This window comes from Anolis carolinensis, chromosome 5, assembly GCF_035594765.1.
Source record: "Anolis carolinensis isolate JA03-04 chromosome 5, rAnoCar3.1.pri, whole genome shotgun sequence".
In the NCBI taxonomy this organism is placed as follows: Eukaryota; Metazoa; Chordata; class Lepidosauria; order Squamata; family Dactyloidae; genus Anolis; species Anolis carolinensis.
In genome coordinates, this window is record NC_085845.1 from 192376104 (window position 1) to 192398958 (window position 22855).

General features: G+C 40.5%; 1 protein-coding gene across 6 annotated transcripts in view; it reads left to right on the plus strand.

The window, feature by feature from the left end:
• Window positions 1–22855, plus strand: part of bcat1 (branched chain amino acid transaminase 1) — a 69956-nt gene that overhangs the window by 6615 nt on the left and 40486 nt on the right. For 2 of the 6 annotated variants that reach the window (XM_062983189.1, XM_062983185.1), the window contains exon 2: window positions 3716–3787. The exons of the other annotated variants lie outside the window; for them this stretch is intronic. The gene's annotated coding sequence lies outside the window, so the exon portion shown is untranslated. The remainder of the gene's footprint in view (window positions 1–3715; window positions 3788–22855) is intronic. 6 annotated transcript variants of the gene reach the window in all.

Sequence of the window (22855 nt, forward strand, 5' to 3'; positions counted from 1 at the left end):
CAAGCTCTTAGTTAGGGTTGTAAGTCTGTGCTTATGTTGTTCTCATGCAAAATAATAAATACAGCACTTCCAAATGTTATGCCCTACTAGTAAGCCTATGAAAGCTTTTGTGAATTTTCAATTATTTTTCACATTTGTTCTTACAGTAGTTATTGGTGGTCTGAGATAAAATATCCAGAAAGCATGAAGTGATCCAATGCGGGGGGCATTGCCATTTGTTTATGTCCCATTATCCTCTGTTTTAGAGACTGTCATGTTTGCCCAAGGCATACATTGTTGGCACTTTGAAGGAAGGAGCTGCTGATGTTGTGGATGATATTATTAGGCCTTTTATTGTTGCCGTCAAAGCAGATATGGAGCCAGAGCTGATATCTGGATCTGTAACAAGGTTTTGTTCTCGTAGCGCAATCCATGTTATGTGCTTTATTGAGTGTGAATAGTTTTTAAGTCTGTGAGATTCAGATGATGCCTTTTAATCCTATCTCTTTGAATACTACTATTTTCCAAAGAACTACAGGTTGAATATAGTTATCCAAAATACTTGTGACCAGAAATGTTGGAATTTTGGATTTTTTCAGAGCTTTGAATACCTGTATTTGCATATTTGAACATAATGTGATATTTTGGGGATGAGACCCAAGTCTAAATACAAAATATATATTTTTCATATTCACCTTGTACACACAGCATGAAAGTGATTTTATGCAATTTAAAAAATAATTTTGTGTACATTGAACCATCAGAAAGCAAAGGTGTCACCACCTCAGCCATCCAAATGGACCATTTGTGAAGTATTTCAGGGGAAATGGCCAGGATGGTGGACACAATTGCTCTTGAACATCTCCTCTCATGGAGCAGAGCCAAAGCAGCCCCTTGGTTTTCCAAGGATTTGGTGGTGATGAAGCAAGTGAGATGGAGATTTGCCAAGGAAGCTGTCCTGACCCTAAAACAGTGTCTGTCATCAGTGATGGACTGGATGAGGAAAAACAAATTGAAACTTAATCCAGACAAGACAGGGGCACTCCTGGTCAGTTGGAAGGCAGACCAGGGACTAGGGAACCAGCCTGTGCTGGGTGGGGTTACACTCCCCCTGAAGACACAGGTCCACACTTTGGGGGTCCTCCTGGGCTTGGCATTGAACCTGGAGGCTCAGGTATCTGCAATGGCCAGGAGGGCCTTTGCACAATTAAAACTTGTGTGCCAACTGCGCCCATTCCGTGAGAAGCCAGATCTGGCCACGGTGGTGCCTTAGTTACATCCCATCTGGATTACTGTAACGTGCTATATGTGGAATTGCCTCTAAATAGTGCTCGGAAACTTCAGCTAGCCCAAAGAGCTGCATCTGGCTACGGGGAGCGGACGACTCCCCTGTTGCAGCAGCTCCTCTGGCTGCCAGTCTGTTTCTGGGTACAATTCAAAATGCTGGTTATGACCTTTAAAGCCCTAGATGGTTCAGGCCCAGGCTATTTGGCCAACCGCATCCCCTTGTATGAACCTGCCTGGGCCATGAGTTTCAGGAGAGGCCCTTCTCTTGGTCCCACCTCCATCCCAAGCTTGGTTGGTGGAAGCGAAAGAGCGGGCCTTCTCTGTGACTGTCCTGCAACTCTGGAACCCCCTGCCCAGTGAAGCCAGAATTACCCCCTCCAGCGGCAGGTTAAAACCTTTCTCTTCAGGCAGGCTTTTAAAGATGACAGTGTTTAAGACCATCAAGGGCTGCTTTGAGTTTGTGATGTGATTTTATATGCTTTTATGGTTTAAACTTGTTTTAATACTAATGTTGTTTATACTGTTTTAATATTTGTATATTTTAAATTATATTGAAATATTTTTAGTTGTGAGCCACTTTGAGTCTGTATGGAGAGAAAAAGCGGGATATAAATAAACATAATAAATAAAAATTAAATCAAATTCTGGAATTCCAGATAAAGGATGTCCAGCCAGTGTATGGAATGACATATAAAGATTCGAAACCTCAGTGATCAATTGAATGCCTTTTCTCAGATTGACCTACCTCACAAGGTCATTGGGCAAATAAAATAGGTGGAGGATTGTTGTTTATGCCTTCTTGAACTCACAAGAAGAAATGCAGAACAGTAAGTCATTAACTTGCATTTCTGTTATGTATCAAAACAATAGATCCTAATGAAACTCTTTGGTTAAGAGCCAACAATCCAAAAGGTGCGGTTAGGACCAGAAATGGGGTGGTTTTTATATCAGAAGTTTCATTAATAGCTGCTTTATAACCCAGATACTCAGAATTGCAATCTGATGTGTCAACCATACCGAGAAGTTACAGGGAAATGGCTGGGATTTTCTGGTTGCAGCAGTCAATTAATTAACAGGATAAATAAACTAGAGAGGTTGCCTGAAGGTGTTTGCAAAAGAACTAGTCTAATTCTTCCTGTTGAGCTCTGGCCTTTCCAAACATCCTGGTCGAGGATGGATGGGTGACAGCATTCATATGGCTACACAACTTGACAGATGTAAAGGGCCAATATTAAGATAGGCTAAACCAAGAACAAGCCAGTCTTTTTCTTAACTTGGGACTGCCTGTGTAATGGACTGCAGCTCTCCAAACAGGATTCCTGGAAATACTGTGGATTAGATCTCAGACTCTTTGCAGGAAGTGCTGGTGGAATTGCAGCTCTTCCAAAGGAAAAAAAAAGAAGAAGAAAGGATGTGTTCTGGAAATGTTGTTGTTGTTTTGTTGTTGTTCATCATCCTTGGTATGCTTCATTGCCAAGCCAGACAAGCCAGAATCACAGCATTGTATTTATGCATTCAGCTAATTGTGACCCCAGGCGTTGAGGCATTGTAATCGCCACCATGGCCTTCAGCAGATACAACAGAATGGCTCATGTGCGCAAAGAGGATTTGTGGAAGAATATCTTTGGGGTGGCATTAATTCCTGTCCAGATAGAGGTCAAAGACTATAGCTGCGAAAACGTCACGTTGCATGTGAATGGATGCCCAAGGGAAGGTATTCATTTTTCGGCAGGATGAAAAAAAAGGGGGGAAATTCTTGCTTGACATTTTACCTTAGAAACCTAGAAGGGTTTGCCATACCATGAGGAGCATCAAGTGTGAGTTCACCACTCCAGACCCCCCACCAAAAAAATCATCTCTCAATCTCTTATTTTCTTCTCATGCAAAACATTGAAACTTGGACATAATGCAATACAACTAATAATGTAATGGAATAACTGAATACTGCTTCAAGTAATGATGTTACCTATAACACATCATTTTGGAAATATCAAGGAGGCTGTATTTTAAAACAGATCACAGCGTTAACATTACCACTGCATCTGTACTACACAGATGTGGCACCTGGAAAGCAGTGTCTGGTTCCGGGCATCGCAATTCAAGAAGGATATTGACATGGTGAAACATGTCCATAGAAAGGCAACCAAATTGGACAAAGATCTGGAAGTCCTATGAGAAGTGGCTGAGGGAGTTGGGTATGTTTAGCTTGGAGAAGAATAGATTGAGTGGGGACATGATAGTAAAGGTAAAGGTTTTCCCCAGACGTTAAATCTAGTTGTGTCCGACTCTGGGGGTTGGTGCTCATTTCCATTTCTAAGCCGAAGAGCCGGCGTTGTCCGTAGACACCTCCAAGGTCATGTGGCCGGCATGACTGCATGGAGCGCTGTTACCTTCCTGCCGAAGTGGTACCTATTGATTTACTCAGATTTGCATGTTTTTAAACTTCTAGGTTGCCAGAAGCTGGGGCTAACAGCGAGAGCTCACCCCGCTCCCCGAATTCAAACCTCCAACCTTTCAGTCAGTAAGTTCAGCAACTCAGCGGTTTAACCTACTGCACCACCGGAGACGTGATAGCCATGTTTAAATATTCGAAAGCATGTCACATTGAGGAGGGGACAAGATAGTTTTCTTTTGCTCCAAAAACTAAGGGCCCTTCCACACAGCCATATAACCCAGAATGTCAAGGCAGATAATCCACAACATCTGCTTTGAACTGGGTTATCTGAGCCCACACTGCCATATAATCCAGCTCAATGTGGATTTTATACAACTGTGTGGAAGGGGCCTAAGACATGGAGAAACAGATTCAGACGGCTGGAAAACAGATTCCACTTAAACATTCAGAAAAATAATCCTTGGGAAATACTCTTTTTTGGGATGTGATGGGGTCTTAGGGTGAATCTATAAAGTGAAATAAATGCAGTTTGATGCTACTTACACTGTCATAGTTTAATGCTATGGAATCCTTGGATTTGTAGTGAAGTGATTCGCCAGTGCTTTTTGGCGAAGAAGGCAAAAGACATTGCAAACTAGAACTCTCATGGTTTCATAACATTGAGCCATGGCAGTTAACGTGGTGTCAAACTGCATTAATACTGCAGTGTCTATGCACTTTTAAAATTCTTTGTTAGAGAGATCTATTGCAGTTTATTTATTTCTGCGGGAACAGTGCTGAACTAGATGTACTTTAGTCTGATCTCTGGGACAGAACCAGCTGATTTCTTCTCACATTCTCTCCAGGGACAAAGAGAAGCTATGGGCCTTTTATTGAGAAACTTTCCCCACTATCAGATGTAAGGCATGTGGGTACCTGAAAAAAGGGCTTTCTTTGGAATTAATATCTTCGGAAGGACTTTTTGCCTCCTTTTTTGCTCACATTTTATTGGGTGGAGGTACAGGGAAAGATAAAAGATGTTTAATTGTTTATTTGTTTATTTACTGTATTTATATCCAGCTCTTCTCACCCCAAAAGGGACTGAGAGAAGTCCCCTTCTCTTGAGTTGGCATGCTTCTATAACATTGAGCCATGGCAGTTAAGGTGGTGTCAAACTGTATTAAACCTACAGTGTAGATGCATTCAGGGCCCTTCCACACAGCCATATAACCCAAAATATCAAGGCAGATAATGCACAATATCTGCTTTGAACTAGGTTATCTGAATCCACACTGCCATATAATCCAGTTCAATGTGGATTGTATGCAGCTGTGTGAAAGGGCCCCCAGAATGGCAGTAATTTGAGTTTTCTTAGGAGAAAGTTTTGAATATTTATCACTTTGTAGGTCTCCCAGCATATTCCCAGTTCATTCTTGAGTCAGAGATATAAGGCCATTCCCCTCCATATAGTCCTGGGGCGGTTTGAGCTTTGTAGCTACTTTAGTAGGCAGTTTTAAGGATTACCAGAGCTAATAATGCATGTGAAAGGGTTTTGAGTCCTCAAAAGAACTGCTATACGAATGCAAAAACATTATCTCTCTCATCCAGAGCTGCTAACAAAACAGATTCCAAGCATCCTTTCAGTTTAACTGCAACCTTCAAACTACGCTCAGTAGCTGTAGTAAGAGATAGAGCAGACTTGGAATAGATAGGAATTACCTTATCTGGAATGGGTTTTTCTCTCCTTTCTTCTACTCTCCCAATGCCTCCAACTCACAACTGTCATAGATCTTCCCAGTTTCCGTGGAATTAATTGCATTTCTCTTGAAGTATCCATTAAGAAACACAGTTTCTGGGTTTAAAGAGAAGAGTGCCTCTCCTCTTTAAACAAGCCATTATTATAATAGGGATTAAATTAACTTAAATCTGTTAGAAGGGCTTCGGCAAATATTGCCATATGCCACCGGGAGAGAAAATGTGTTGGCTTTGCTTATCTAAAAGCAGTGCTTTCCCCACTACGTAATCCTGGGGAAATGGTCTTTTAAGATAATCAAAGGGTTTCACTAGTTTGCATCACCTGATAAATCAACCCTGGAACACTGCGTTTGATGTGCTCCGCATTTTCGGATCTCTGGGTGGCATCACTTTGCCTCCCTTTGATGCTGGCTGTTCACATGCAGAATTTAAATGCCAGATCAATGGTTTGTCACGGAGCAAGAGGCAGTTGCCTTGGTTACAGAGCTTGAGACTTTCTCAATTCATATGAAATTCCTCATCTTTTCAGAAAGTATAGTCAGCCCTCCACATTCACAGGGGTTAGGGGTACAGGACCCCTGTGAAAGTGGAAAAGGGTAAATTTAAAAATTACTGTTTTTTTTACCTAAGAGAAAACCTCTCTAATAATTTCTAGGTCCTCCAGCACATCTGCATGGTCAACTTCAGCTGGAGGCTAACTATAAAATTCCATTGGAAGACCCTAGAGTTTCCTAGAGAGGTTGTTGCACCCCTAGACTGCAGAGACACCTCAAAACCACTATAAGCAAAGCAAGTTGTTTATTGAAGAATATATATAAGCAATAGCAAATCAATGTTCAAAGTCAATGAAACTAAGTTTTAGTCCACCAGGTTCAAGATACTTGAGAGTCTTCAAGCAAGGGTCCATGAAAATCAAACACAAAAATAAACTTCAACAAGGTATCAAAATTAGTCCAAGGAACAGGAACAAAACTGGAACAGATAACAGGATCTGGGACAAGGGGTCCAAACTGCAAAACTTTCAGGAACAATGACTGGATAATCCAAAATTCCCAAAGAGCAAGAACTGGAACAAAACTCAAGATACAAGGCTACATGAACTTGGCATGAAAGTCCACAGGAACATGAAACAGGATTCTATGAAGCATGAAACATGAGTCCATAAACAGAACAACTCTCTCAATGAACAAAGTTGCCACCTTTGAAAATCTCTCTCAGAAGTGGTTCCTCTTAAAGCTGAAATCAAGGTCTCCTTCCATGGGAAGTTTGCTCAAAACCCTTTATCATTAGTAACCTTCTGCTCCTTCTCAAAACCTCCCTTTCTTGTCTCTGTTGACGTATTGCTTTCTTTCTGTCAACCTCATTACTCTTATTACAACTGGAATGCCCATCTGCCAAGGGACAACTTGACCTTGATTCTCCATTCTGCCGTGGAGACATAGCCAATCAAAGTATTTCCAGCATAATCTCTGTTTAAAGTCCTCCAGAGAAATAGAAGTAAAATGTTTACTAAATTCACCGTCATATGGCCAGCCTACTTAGATTGGTAGAACAAAGAATATATCTGATTAATATAAATATTAGAATAAAATGATATATTTACCATTTGTTAAGGTATTACCATCGGTAAAGGTGTGATAACTTTTATCTTGGAACCAGAAATCCAATACACTCCAAAATTCAAAATCGTTTACATGGGTGATCAAGAAAAGGACACCTTTGCGTGCTGATGGTTTGTTTTATACAACCTTTCCTACACAAAATTATCAACAAGATTGTATAAGACTACCTTAAGGTATATAACACGTTTTAAAAAAATGATTTCATTATGTACACATATGCAAATATCCAAAAAGATCTGAAATCCAAAGCACTTCTGGCCAAGCATTTGGAATAAGGGATACTCAAACAACAGTGATGATGATGATAATGATGTTGGTAATGATGGGAATAAGTATAAATGCACCATTTTAAAATCATTTGAGGAAAGGCAGAATATAAGCATGAAGTGAAAGCTGTTCATGCATTTTTTAAAACTGTATTTAAACTGGCTATTTTTATCCTGAAAAAATGCAGCTGTTATTGTCAGTTCTAAAACGTATTCCAACTCTGGATAGCAGCAGCTGCCCTTTCCTCCAAAGAGAATTAGCCAGTTCAAACTTGTGATTTTAGCACTTTGAATGACCTGCTATGCATTCTTGCCATATATGGCAGCTGCATTATGCGGAGCAGCTCCAAAATGGACTTGATTTCTGAAAGCTGCATTATGAAGTAGTCTTGTTGAATCAAAACCATTCTGGGAAATTTCTAGATTAGAGATTGGGTCCATTCCTACTACAGAATTATAGCACTATTATACCACTGCTATTGTTCCTTCCTATGGAAAAATTGAGTTTGCAGTTTGGTGAGACACAGGAGTACTTGGCCTGAAAATTCTAAATTGTAGTTATTTTGTGCTTTCAAGTAGTTTCAGACTTGTGGTGCTGCTAAGGTGAATCTATCAGAGGGTTTTCTGGGACCAATAGTGTGTGCAAAGGGAATCAAACCCTGAGTTCCAGACCTGAATAGTCCAACTGTCAAACCACAGACCTCTCTGGCTTCAAACTGCTGATATTAGTTAGTGGAATAATAACAATATAATTGTGTAGTGTGAATGGGCACACTAACTGGGACGCGTTAGGTGTCATTGATGTGAAAAATAGGAGAAACTGGTATTATCTTCCAATTGCAGAGTACCATTGTCAGTTCTTTCCTGATGGTAATAGCTGTTCCACTGTGGATATGCTGCTTCTGAATGTGGTGGAGTCTCCTTCTCTCCTTTTAAGCAGAGGCTGGATAGCCATCTGTTGCAAGTACTTTGATTGTTTATTCTTGCATGGCAGGTGTTTGGACTGGACGGCCCTTGGGATCTCTTCCAGCACTATGATTCTATAATACAGGCAGCAGAATTATGCATTTGCTTCTTCTAATGGACCAGTCCAAGACTTCCACTGTTGGCAGACTAAGCAGACAGCTGCATTTAATTTATTTAGTCCCTTGAAATGTCTACTACACAATCACTGGATCATCTTTTCCTTGGGATGTAATTATGCTGAGACTCATTTGAGAACATAAGAAAGCTGGTGGCTTTCTACTGGCCTGCTTTGGTTTTAGGCTGACATTTAAAGGAGCTATTCACGATATTGAACCTGACATTCAGGCTGAAAGCCAGAGCACCCCAGCGACTTGAGAGCCCCCAGTCAACACTATGAAAGCTAATTTCTGTTATAGAACGTGAATTGATCTAGAACCAGGATTTCTAGTACAGGTTGAACATTTCTTATCCTGAATGTTACATTTAGGGCTACATTCCAACAAGGCCATTGGGGCTACCTGTCTAGTTCCACGTAAGACCAGCAATAGGAAGGGTAGCCATGAGAAAGCGAAGGTTCTTAGCCAGTGATACACTTCTGGAAAGAAGTATTGTAACAGGCGAATGCTTCATTATCTGAAATTCCTTCTCTTCTGCAAATACTAGAGTACAGGAGCACTATTTTCTGTCCTCCTTTCTTCTCTGTGGCTATTTGCCTTGGCCTGAGGTTGCCGGTTGGGCAACTTCTTTGTTGGCAAGAAGACATTCAAGCTAATCTGTTTTTTTCTGGCCTTTTTTTCACTAAGCTTGTTTCCTCCTTGGCAGTATGTAGTCTGTACAACTTGGCTGTAGATGCACCTTTAGATCACTCACTTGTTTTTCTTTCTGCCCTGAACTACAGCAACAGTTACAATTTTAACATGTTGCCATATCATTTCCTTTAAAAAGGAAAATGAAGGCCTGCCTCCTCATCACAAATTTGAGACACTTACAAAGACATTTACACTAGAACATGGATCCACTTTAGATCCTCCTGTAGAATTATGGGGCTTGTAGTGTAGGGAATGGGCCTTTAAAATGCTCAGCCAGACAGTCCTGGGCCTCACTAGGATAACACACACTTTCTTGACCCATTTCAAACTGGCTTCAGAGTTCAGACTGTTATGGTCGCTATAGGGCCATTACATACAGCCATATAATCCACAATATTTGCTTTGAACTGAATTATCTGAGTCCACAGTGCCATATAATCAAGTTCAGTGTGGATTTTATATAGCTGTGTGGAAGGGGCCTTAGCATATGATCTCCATCTCAACACGAACAAGGGGAGTGTGTCCCTGTTGATGCTTCTAAATATCTCAGCGGCTTTTTGATACCATCAGCCATGGTATCTTTCTGGAATGCCTGGAGGGATTGGGAATTGGAGGCACTGTGTTGCAGTAATTCCGGTCGTACCTCTCATTCAGGTTCCAGGTGGTGGTGCTTGGGGATAGCTGCACCTCAGAAAAAGAGTTGTTGTATGACATCTCATTAGGGGTCATTCTGTTCCCAAAAGGGGCCATTAAGGATCCTAACCTTGGGATGGAAGTGTGTCAACCAGTTTTGAATGTGGTTACACTCCTCCTGGAAGACTGTGTTCGCAGCTTGTGAGGCTCCTAGATCCATCTCTCCAAATGTCAGTCTAGGTAGATGCAATGGTCAGGAGTGCTTACTATCAGCTTTGGCTGATCCTCCAGTTGTGCCCCTTCCTAGATTTGGAGGACCTAATCATTGAAGCATGCACTGGCAATCTCAAAGTTGGACTTCTGTAGCGCACCTTATATTGGGCTACCTTTGTACCAAGTTCACAAACTTCAGTTGGTTCAAAATACAGCAGCCGGATTGGTTACACAGGAATATCTAGGAGTGAGCATATTAAACCTATACTAAAGTCACACCACTGCAATTTGTTTCTGGGCAAATTACAAAGTGTTAGTGTTGATCTTTAAAGCTTTACATGGTTTGGGTCCAGGTTACCTACAGGATCGCCTTCTCCCGCACAATCCGTTCCAAACACTGAGGCTATGTGGAGGGCGCAGCTACTCTAGCCTGCCAGGACCTGACTGGTGACCGTCACCCAGGGGACCTTTTTGTCAGCTGTCCCAAGACTGTGGAAGGACCTGCTGGAAGAGCTCTTACAGCTAAATGAGCTCTTAGAATGTAAAACCCATCAAAGACCTATGCCTTCTGACAGGCCTACTCAATCAGTTTTAATCATGCATTTTAAACTCACGTCTTGTGTTCACTATATTTTGATATTTATTCTGTCTTTTTTAATATGTGTATTTTATATAATGTTTATGATGATGATGATGTGTTTTAGCTATGCTGTAACCCACCTGAGGAGAGGAGGATAACAAATAATCATAATAATCATAAAAATTAATATAGTATCATTGTCATATCTTAAACTATTGATATTCCTCCCCACTTTTCATGTCTGCTTTCTCTTGAGTAAGATCTCAATTTCTGTGTATTTGTCTCATGAAGGTGTAACAAATTGTTATTTCCTTTGTCGCTGTTGTGGTTTTACTGCCAGAAATGGAGAGCTGCTTGCATGATGATTTTTGTTTACTTGTCTATGGATACCATGTAGCGTTTGTTGTATGTGAACTGTAGCCTGTGCTGCTTTGACTTAGCAAGTTGCATGGCTTAGGCCAGTCTAAAAGAGAATGTGGAACTAGGTTGACGTTGTCAGAGTTACCAATAAATTGAACAAGAATAATACTTAGAATGAGAACCAGAATGATGTCATGATTTGAGTGTTGGATTTGATTTTCCTCTCAGCCATGAAAAACCACATGTTATACTTATCGTATTCAGAAGCGAACCGAGGGTACAGTTGTAATGTGTTTAAAAACACAAACAAAGTTAAAACTTGGCATTATACTAAACATCCTTTGACCAGTCGCTGGCCACTTGGAGCTCCTCTGGTGTTGCTATTAGAAGGTCCTCTATTGTGCATGTAGCAGGGCTCAGACTGCATTGTAATAGGTGGTCTGTGGTTTGCTCTTCTCCACACTTGCATGTCGTGGACTCCACTTTGTGGCCCCATTTCTTAAGGTTGGCTCTGCATCTCATGGTGCAAGAGCACAGTCTGTTCAGCGCCTTCCAAGTCGCCCAGTTTTCTGTCTGCCCAAGACAGAAGTGTCTCTCACTTGGTATCAGCCATGGATTGAGGTTCTGGGTTTTAATGTGACACTTTTGTACTCTCGTTTTCTGAGGCATTCTTGCGAGTGTCTCTGTAGATCTTAGAAAACTATTTCTCGATTTAAGGCATTGGAGTGCTGGCTGATATCCGAACAGGGGATGAGCCGGAGATGTCACTGCCTTGGTCCTTTCATTGCTAGCTACTACTTCCCGACAGATGCCAGGTGGTGCAATACCGGCTAAACAGTATAAATGTTTCCAGTGGTGTGGGATGTAGACAGCCTGTGATAATGCAGCATGTCTCATTAAGAGCCACATCCACTGTTTTAACATGGTGAAATGTGTCCTACACTGGGCATGTGTAGCAAAGCGCAAGAGCAGATGTCTTCACTGTATCAGGTTGTGATCTCCAGGTTGTGCCAGTCAGCTTTCGTATGATATTGTTTTCAAATTATTGGAAATAATTTGAAAGTATAAAGCAAAAAATCTTTGAGCAGTTACTTTGTAGGTGCCTCTTCCATCCCACTTCCATGAAATGGTCAGTAGCCATCTTACATTATTTATATTCCATCTTTTCTGTAAAATCAGGACTCAAGGCATTCAATTCTATGTTTGATCGTGACATAAAGCTTACTAGGTAATCCAAGCCCAGCAACTATCTCTTAGCCTAGACAGGTGTACTGGACTGTCATTTTTGGCTTACAAATTTTTATTGAAAAAATCATGTGCAGGGCAGAGGAGATAAAATTATGTCAATAGACTTTTGGGGGGTGATTTGCCATTTTGAGAGCAAAAGTTAGTTTTGTTTAGAGTTCAGAGAATTGAAGGGATCCTGGAGACATGTGGGTAGTCCATGAGTCACAATTTGCCATGCTCTGACATATAGAAAAGCTGAACTACAGATGTAATAAGTAAAATAAGCCTAGCTGTGCTTAAAGATGCGTATTTATTCTCCTATCTGAGAAGCATAATAATGAGTCAGGACCAAAGCAGGATTTGGAGCCACTACCTTTCAAACTTCCTGTTGGATTATTGCTGAAATAAACCCCGCCAATCATTTTGTTTTATGGCCACCCTTCCCAAAGCAATCCAGTTAACCATTTGGCGAGTCATCATAGGTTATGGAACAGCACCAGCTAGAATGTGAACTATGTCTCCTGGCACAGCAGCTTGGAATAACCTATTTGTTTGAATCCAGGAGTGGCCAAGCCAGGAATCAACATAAATTTTGCTTTTAGTCTTACTGAAATAAGACACCTGGGTATGAGACGGTTTTGCTATCCTGGATTTTTGCTGATTGTATCTTCTGGAGTTCTGCCTTCAAATTGCTGCTTTAAAGTCCTCATTCCAGCCATTCCTGAAGATTGAAACTGGCATATTTGGCATGCAAAGAAGGGGCTCTCCTCCTCTGCCCCAGTAACTCAGTGCCAATTTTATTTCTCAGAAAGTGGATGTGAAGCAATACTGTAAATAACTATAAGCATGACTCATCTTGAAAATCTGTAGACTGGAGACAGGTCCTAGATAGACAGTCTTTCAAGGTCCATTTTGGTCGTCATTGTGTGCCTTCAAATCATCTCTGACTTGACATGGCTTTTTTTTAGGGTGCATCTACACTGTAGAATTAATGCAGTTTGACATCACATTCACTGCCATGGCTCAGAGCAGTGGAGTTCTTTCTAGGATTTGCAGTTTTGTGAGATATTCACCCTTCTTTGTTAGCGAGCTTTGGAGCCGCAATAAACTACAGGATTCCATAGGCAGTGGTGTCAAACTGCTATAATTCTGCAGTATGGATTGTCTTTTATAATAATACTTCTTATAGGCATCCTTGGGCCCTTCCATGCTGCCATATAACCCAGAATATCAAGACAGATAATCCACAATATCTGCTTTGATCTGGATTATCTGAATCCACACTGCCATATAATCCAGTTCAATGTGGATTTTATACAGATGTGTAGAAGGGGCCCTTGAAGCACATTTGGAGTTTTTAAATGCAGACCTTTTGTAAGCATACTCCTGGCATATAGCAGTGCAAAAATACTGGCGCTTCTATGAAACAGTAGGTCCAAACCAGCTGAAATTAGTGGAGGCTCATTTCCATTGAAAACCCATAGAGCTAATTATTTATGATTGATTTGATTCCCTTTGTTTTCATTGAGCTTTTGACCTCAATTCTGCTGAAGGTAGCCAGCATGAACTACCATGGGAATCAAGTCATCACAAATTTGTTCTGTCACCAAGGGAGAATAAACAGCAAAGTGGTCCTGTGCTCTGGGATAATCACATGCCAGAAAGTCTCAGGTTCAAACCATAGCTTCTCTAGTAAATAACAAAAAAACAAAAACAAAAACCAAAACAAAACAAAACAAAAAATCTGGTAGGAGGCTCCAAGGAGCTACTGTGGTCTAGGGGTTTGAGACTACAGCTGTACCCACTGTGTAGAATTAATACAGTTTGACACCACTTTAACTGCTATTGGTCACTGCTATGGAATCCTGGTAGCTATAGTTTTCCAAGGTCTTTCACCTAGACTACCAAAGAGTGCTCATGCCTCACCAAACTACAACCCCGGAATTCCACAGTATTGAGCTATGGCAGTTAAAGTTGTGTTAAACCGCATTAATTCTGCAACGTAGATGTTCCCTATGACTGAAAACAAGGGTTTGAAATCCTGCTCAGCCATGGCAATCCACATTACAAGTCACATTCTCTCAGCCTCAGAGGAAGCCAAGGGCAAACATCATCTGAAGTAATTTGGTCAAGAAAATGTTATAGATAGGTTGGCCTTAGGGTCAACTTAAGTTGAAGATGACGTGAAGGCATGCAACAGCACTAGGCTCCTTCCTATGATTATAGAAACTAACTGATGGTAAGATTACACTGAATTAGATAGACAAATGGTCTGATCTGGTCAAAGGCAGCCTTCTATTCTGTGTGTATCTGCCTCAGAGAATAGCAATTGGGTCTACCAGGCTTGATGAAGATTCAAGAGTTCGTGTTCTCATTTTCTAGTCTAGTATCCTTCCCGATAAATATGGTCCCTTATCTATTTTATAGATACGTACCACATAATGTTGGGGGCTATCAAGGGAACATCTGCCTTAAACTAGGGAATTTATGCTGAACATCCTTCATCCAAATTCTAAAATACTCCAAAATTGTCCTCATGGACTTCTGGAATAGGTGACTCCTTTGCTTCAGTGTATGCAAATTTGGTTTCAAGTATTTAAAATATTGTATTAAAGCATGTTCATTATGTAAAGGTGAACTTGTCCGAACGTATCTCCTCCTGTGAGCCAGGAAGATCCCTGAGGTCATCTGGAGAGGCCCTGCTCTCAGTCCCGCCTGCCTCACAGGCGCGGCTGGTGGGAACGAGGGACAGGGCCTTCTCCGTGGTGGCTCCCCGGCTATGGAACACCCTCCCCAGAGATATACGGCAAGCCCCAACCCTTTTGAGTTTTAGAAAAGCCTTAAAAACATGGCTTTGTGCCCAGGCTTTTAATGAATAAATGATAAAGACGACCCAGATTGTTATATGGATAAAGTTGGAGGATATTGGACGAACGGATTTTAAACACGTTTTATGTTTTATATTTTATACTGTATTTAATTGGTTGTATTTTTTATATGTTGTTGTTTTTAATGATGTATCGGCATCAAATTGTTGCCAATTGTACGCCGCCCTGAGTCCCTCCGGGTGAGAAGGGCGGGATAGAAATATTTGAAATAAATAAATAAATAAATAAATAAATAAAATTTTGTGTTTAGATTTGGGTCCCATTTCCAAAATATTTTATTATGTAAATACAAGTATTCAGAAATCCAAAAAAAGAAATATCTGAAATCCAGAATACTTCTGGTTCAAAGCATTCTAATTAGGAGATGCTCAACCTGTATTTTCTACTGTTCAGTTAATGTTAATGTAGTTATATATAGACACACCATTAGCTTTGTTATTCCCCGCCTTCATTCCCCCAAAATTGGGATTGATACTTTTAAAAACATTAAACTAGAATTAAACCACTGATGATATTAAAACATATGTTGTAGCGCAGGCTGTTGAGCAGCTGCAATAAATCACTCTGACCATGAGGTCATGAGTTCAAGGCCAGCCCGTGGCGGGGTGAGCACCCGTCAATTAAAAATAAAAAAATAGCCCCTGCTCGTTGCTGACCTGGCAACCCGAAAGATAGTTGCATCTATCAAGTAGGAAATAAGGTACCACTTATAAAAAAGTGGGGAGGCAAGTTTAACTAATTTACGACCTGGAATGAGGAAGTGCTGTCAGAGTGGATGATGAAGCAGCTGCTCCCCCCTGTGGCCAGAATCGAACATCCCCTCAGGAGAAGGTTAAATTGCCTCTGCGTCTGTCTGTCTGTTGTCTGTCTCAATGTGTTTATGGACATTGAATGTTTGCCCTATGTGTGTATAATGTGATCCGCCCTGAGTCTCCTTCGGGGTGAAAAGGGCGGAATATAAATACTGCAAGCAAATAAATAAATAAATAAATAAATAAATAAATAAAAACACAGTTCTTAAATTTGTAGAATTGGATGGCCTGAGTGTTATTGGGAAAGTGTGTTCTTGTTTGTTAGCCAGACTCAAACAAAGAGTTATCTAATTGGGAACAAGATTTTTATGTCAACTGCATTCAGCAAACTACTTTTATGTAGTTATTGTGTTTGCCCTTGTTGTAACCCAAGCAAACACTGCAATTGTTAAGCAAACTAATTAATGCTAGATATGACAAGCAGGTCAACAAGAGACACTTGGAGGCTCTGTTCTCAGGTCAGAAGAGTGGAAATGGCTTTCTTCCAGCAGCTCCAAAGGAAATGACACTGGGATGTGATATCGCTGAAGACAATAAATGCAAGACTTGTTTTAATTCTGGAAAATAAGCCTTTGACCCAAGCATTGGGAAGTTTAGACAAAACAAGAAGAGCTTTAAGTCCATCTTTGTACCATATAATACTGGAATAAAGATTTAGAGTTAGTTTTAATCTAACACAGACTTTACAATTGTGCTCATTTTGCAGGAACAGTCCCCATTAATCCTCTGCCTTCCCACTTTATCAGCTGTTTTTTAAAATGCCCCCATTTCTCTTTCTTCCTCCTGCTTGATCCTTATCTTACTTCCATTGCTGCAAACTGGGTTCAAAATGAAAAAAATACTTTGTACTCAATTCAAATGCAAAATTCAGAAAAGGAATAGCTAGAGCTGGTTTTGAAAACTGTGCTTCTTGCACTAAATTTTCAGTAATGTCCTGGAACATACCTACTTTTTAAAACTTACACATATTTGCATGTATGAGCATCTTTGGCCAGCAATGATTCTTGCATTTTGCGTAAGATAAACAGGTCTATAGACAAAATGAATACAAATCAGACATCAGAAATAGTAATATTAAAAAACCAATTGGATACTATTTTATTCTCGATGGACCTTTTTTTCTCAGATCTTAAGGCAGCCATCCTTGAACCAATGAATCCAAGCTTCCAAAGAAAAATAAAATCACTGGGAAAGAATACACCAAGAGATTAAACTCTACTTCCTGTGCCTTGAACAAGGAGAATGACTTTTTTTTGCTCACAGTTTATGTTAATCAGCTCACTGGTTCAAGGTTACTTGTATTACTGCCAGATTGTTTGTATCTTTTATGAACACTTTTTAAAAATTACAATAAGCCTTTGTATCTACAGTTTCACTTACCTGCATCCAGCAAAAAGTATCTCTCTAACCATTTTCTAGGTCCTCCAGAAATTTCTATGGTATTCTTTCTCCTGAAAATTGCATTTGAGAGCCTGGCAAATTCCTAGAATGAATATCTCTAGGTGCTCAACACAACTCTGCGGTATGCTTGAACAGTATGTGATATGATTTAATGGTGTCTGGCAGAGAATGTATCTCCTAAGGATACACTGGTCTTATATCCTTGTTGTGCGATGTTCATATTCCTTCTTGCTCTTCTGATTTTGCCCCCACACTGATTGATGTTAACTGTAGGCTAACTTATTTCCTGATATTTGGCTTAGAACAGGTGTAAACAATGTGTGGTGTTGCAGCCATATGTGGTGCCTGCCGCCTTCCCATGTAGGGTCCCACAAGCCTTCTTCAACCCTGAAAGAAAAACCATTCTCAAAAACATTGATTCTCAACCTGTGGGTCCCCAGATGTTTTGGCCTTCAACTTCCAGAAATCCTAACAGCTGGTAAACTGTCTGGGATTTCTGGGAGTTGTGGGTCAAAACACCTGGGGACCCACAGGTTGAGAACCACTTCTCTAAATGCCAGATTGTGCCCCCCAGAAACAGAGGACCATGCAAATGACCTATCCCTTGTTTTTCTCCAAGGCTGCTTACTTTTTTGTTTGTCCCTGCCTGATTAACCTTATTCTTATGCTGAAAAAATGGTTTTGCAAATGCTTGCATAAGATGACAAGAAGAGACGAGCTAGCACAGGAGTGTGAATGACAATAGAAATGTAAAATTTGTGGGTTTCGTGATGAGGCGACAAGCTTAGCTTAAACTGTAGTTGCTGGGGGATAACAAAGTCAAGAGGAAAGATGTTGCCTGAAGTCAGGCTGTGTAGATAACCATATGAATGGTTGTTGTATGTCTTTCGGGCTGTGTGGCCATGTTCCAGAAGTATTCTCTCCTGACGTTTCGCCCACATCTATGGCAGGCATCCTCAGAGGTTGTGAGGTATGGATAAACTAAGCAAGGAAAGGAAAGAATATATATCTGTGTAGAGTCCAGGGTGTGGCAAGAGTCCTTTGTCACTGGGAAGCCAGCATTAATGTTTCAGTTAATCACCTTAATTAGCATTGAAAAGGTTTTTGTCTCTTGCCTGGGCAAGAAAGCCTTCGACAACAACCATATGAATGACAAAAGGGGGTGTTGAAATGCAGTGTGATGTTAGCAAGGAACCAGACAAGTGATGTTATAAATTAGGCAAGACAATCCTCATGAGACTGAGTGATGCCTAGTCTTATAATTTGTGTAGTATGTTAGGAAGCCATTGTCTCTGTTCAATCCTGTGTCAGTGGACTGGAGTTTGGGAATATATCCCAATTCACATTCAAGTATGAGCAAGTGAATATTGTGGATAATGTGATTAGGTTCTGTGACAGCATTTCTTGAGAAGATGTTTGTGGCAAGGTCTTTGCCCATTTGGCTATCTGCCCATCTCTGTTGTCTTCTGAGAGCAATAACCTTGCTGCATCTCATTAGCGGAAACTCAACAGTGATGACACAGGAGGGGGGTTGGTGGATGACAACAGTGACATAAAATGGAATATTTTTAAAAGAACAAGATTCACTTAAAAGCATTTCTGCTACTTCAGATTCAGTCCTATCCTTTTCCTCCTCTCTTGAAGCACGCAGGAGCTTTTGATTATTTAACTAATGTCTTGATAATCTCCTGGCAACAATTTTATGATTCTTTGGTGTTTCTGTCTGTCTCAGGATGGGGAAATTTTGACAATTCTTGGGAACATATTCTACCCCTGGGGCATTCCAAAAATATCTTCATATACAACAACAATGCACAAACAAGCTTTCATAATGTCTTGACTCCAGTTTTGTTGTGAAATAGAAGGTTGTCTGTGTTAATAACTGTTTAAAAGCTACATTATGATTTCTGGGGCTTTCAGGGGAAAACATTTGGTTTTTTTTGGGAGGGGGCAGGAAAAATGTCGATCTTTGGTGGTTGAGGGTTTCTCAATCCCTTAAGAGATGGAATGCAGAGGTAAATTTGTGCTCATCCATGGTCTATTTATCTGACTGTCACACTTTTTCTCATATTGTACTTGGTTGCATTTAATATTAAATGAAATGGAACATATCTCTGTCTGGCTTGTAAACAGACTATTCAATAACAGGGTTGTGCAGTGGGGATGAGGGAAGGCAGGCAAAATCTGCCAAGTCCAAGTAGCCTGTTTTTCCAGTGCCTGACTTCCTTCATGGTTATTGCACCTGCAACCCATTTCCTCCTCCTTTGACCTCTTGTGCCAAATGTAGTAATGTAGTTATGCTTTTATAGTACACCAACAGGATTCCAGCCTATGTGTATTCCTTGGTTTTTCTCCGGCTCCCCTTTGAAAAGGTCAATATGACTGAGATGCAAGCCCTGTCAGCTACAGTTAAAAATAGGTTCCAGTGACTCAGCAGAGAAGCATCGTAGTTGCTTCCTCTGCTCCACAAAACAGTGGTGGATTATTATGTGTGCCTCCTTAGCACAAAATCCCCAGTGGCTGTCATTATCATCTTCTATTAATCTTTCTCCATAGCTTCCTTTGCTTTTCAAGGTGTCGGAGCTGCTAAAGCAATGGTAAACACTCCTCAACTATTTTGTAAGCTGGATTTATGTTTCTTTCTTTCCTTCCTTCCTTCTTCTTTTTTTTTTTTTTTTTTTTTAGGAATCCAAAATGTGCTTGCTGCTTTTATCTGAAAAGGATGTTTGTATTGAAACCGACTGTGTGAAGGCCATTTTTAAAATAGCGACTATTTTTGTCTTGAGCTTTGTGATCGGATCTCTTTGTTCATTTGTTTCCAAGTTTTAATTAACTGTGCTGTGCTCCCTCGTCATTTGCATACCATTAGAGTGAGGATAGAGAATATATATATATATATATATATATATATATATATATATCCACAACTACTCTCAGAGATTTGAGCCATCTGGACTTACACTCTGTCATCAGAGCTCAGAGAAGTGCTGTGTTTGGATAACAGCTCCTATAATTTTCCTGCTTGTTTCTAAGCCTGGATTATTAAAGGACCTGGGATAGATGAAGCAAGATGGAAACCAGACATTGTCCATCATTCATCTTAAATGACAAGCCATGGCCCTGCTGTCACAGGTTCCCACAGAACTATGAGAGAGCATCACCAAAATGGTGGCAGCACCTGTCCTCAAGATCCCATTTGGCACTATTCTTTGTTTCTGCTCATTGTATTAAAAGACCAGAGTCCTTGTTTTAAAGTTATACCACACCTACACCACTCATGGTCCACCAAGTGAGGTATGTATGTTCTGTGGTTGTAGCAAGTTCAGAGATTGCCAGCAAAGATGATCAGTGGTATGGAGAACATAACATATGAGGAGAGATTGAAGACATGTTCAATTTGACAAGACTTCTGGGGGTGACATGATTGCCCTCTTTAAACACCTCAAGGGTTACCACAGAGAAACAGACCTATTCTTTGTTGCCCCAGAAGGTAGGACCAGGTCTAATGGTTTGAAGCTACAAGAGAGTAGGTTTTGACTGAACATTCTTCTTGATGGTGAGAATAGTTTGGTGATGAAACCAATTGCCTAGCAGGGTGTTGGAGTCGTATTCTTGGATACCTTCAAAAATAGGCAGGATAACAACCTGGTGGAGATTCTGTATTGAACAGAAAGTTTAACTGATGGTCCATAGGGCCCATCCAACTATATGATTCTATGATACTTAATATTGTATGAGACATGGCAAAGTACATTTCTCCAGAAACTTTGACCAAGAGAGACTCTTCTGATCTGCAACTCAAACAAGTTGAAGGCAGTGTACCAATCAGGTGTGGCCTTTCAGATGTTTTTGGAAACTACAACTTTCATCATCCCTCACTGCTAGTGATGCTGGCTAAGGCCAATGAAAAGACAATTGAAGAGCCAAGCAGTCCATGCTCTTGTTTTATGACATCTCTTTTCTACTGCTGCATGGATTTTGCTTTGTCAGTCATAATGTGATGTTGCCATTGAGTCAGGCTTCAACTATAAGAGTTGTCACCTCAATTGGTTTACAGAAAAGAATAGCAAAAAACTTGCCTTGCAGACTTCATGGCAACAGTATCCCACTGCTTTTGAAGTGATTGCATTTCATTGAAGAATGACATGAATCTTGAAGAAAGATGAATTGCTAGATCTGTCAGGAGAGGCCAGCTGTGCATCGCATACCTTGGAATCATTTTGGTTCCTGCCAGACTTAGGGATATATATATAACAGTAGGTCCTGTTAATGGATATAAGTCACACACACACACCCAGTGGCCTCTTTGTGGCTGCTTCAAATCTTGGTTTATCTGTTTCTTAGTCCAAACATTAAAGGAGCTAACAAAAACATGCAACCTAGTTTGGAAATAGAGTTCAGGACCTTGGGTAGCAACTTTGCACTTCAGGTAAACACCTGAATTTACTGCTTCTCTGATGTGGAAGTCACCAGGTGATGTTGCATGTGTACACATGCAAATACATGCAGCGCAATATGTGCAAAGACTAAACTGATACTATTGTCATGGGTTCCTGTTTTTGTAATGGTTATATAGAAGAGAGATTTACAACTTCTGTTGCTTAACAAGAAAGACTTGCTATAATTATCATTGTTTAGAATAGTAACTTTGTTTAGAATAGTAGTTTTGCAGGTTGTGTGTGTGTTAGAGAGATAGAAAAAAGAAACTACCAGTTATTTGCAGGCCAATATACTATATTGTATTAAGCAAAGGTTCTTCTTTAATGAAGACCCAAGTTCAGTGAAAGAGTTCCTAAAATGCATTTCCTTGGACTCCTGCCTGTGATATTTCCAGAAAGGATAAACTAGGTATAAAGAACATGTGGCCAGCATGATTTTGTTGGATTGTGCTTCCCATCAATCCTAGTCAGAATGATCCACGCAGAGCGATGATAGAGAGCTGCAGTCCAACCACATTTTCAAGGTCATGCTCCCTCATTCCCAGTGTCAACAATGCTGGGTTTAAAATAAGCATCTTTGTCCAAAGCCAAAATACATTTGATCTAACTTTCTCAGTATTACCTACACAGGACAACGACAGCCCCCCAAGGTTTCAGGTAGGAGTCTTTCTCGGTCCTTCTAAGGCCCCTTCTACACTGCCGTATAAAATCCAGATTATCTGTTTTGAAGTGGATTATAAGGCAGTGTAGACTCATATAATCCAATGTAGTGTAGATCCATATAATCTGAATTATGTGTCCGTGTAGAAGGGCCCTAAGAAATTTTGGGATTGAATTGAAGCACATCCAATACTATTGAACTACAACTTTCCCCCTATAACACATCTGAGCAATATTCATCCCAGCACATGCTGGTGGACTGCAGCTCCCACCATCCTGGCTACTACCCATATTGGCTGGGGTGGATGGGAGGTAAAGTCCAACAACATCTGGAGATGTTGGCCTTTAATCCTAATCAAGGTGATTAATTACAACATTCACACTGGCCTCCAACAGACAAGAATTCTTTCTCCCACCCTGGACCTTCCACAGATATATAAACCTCCCTTGCTTAGTTTTCCAATATACCTTACAACCTCTGAGAATGCCTGCCATAGATGTGGGTGAAACATCAGGAGAGAATGCTTCTAGAACATGGCCATATAGCCCAGAAAATTCACACCACCCAACATCTGGAGAGCTGC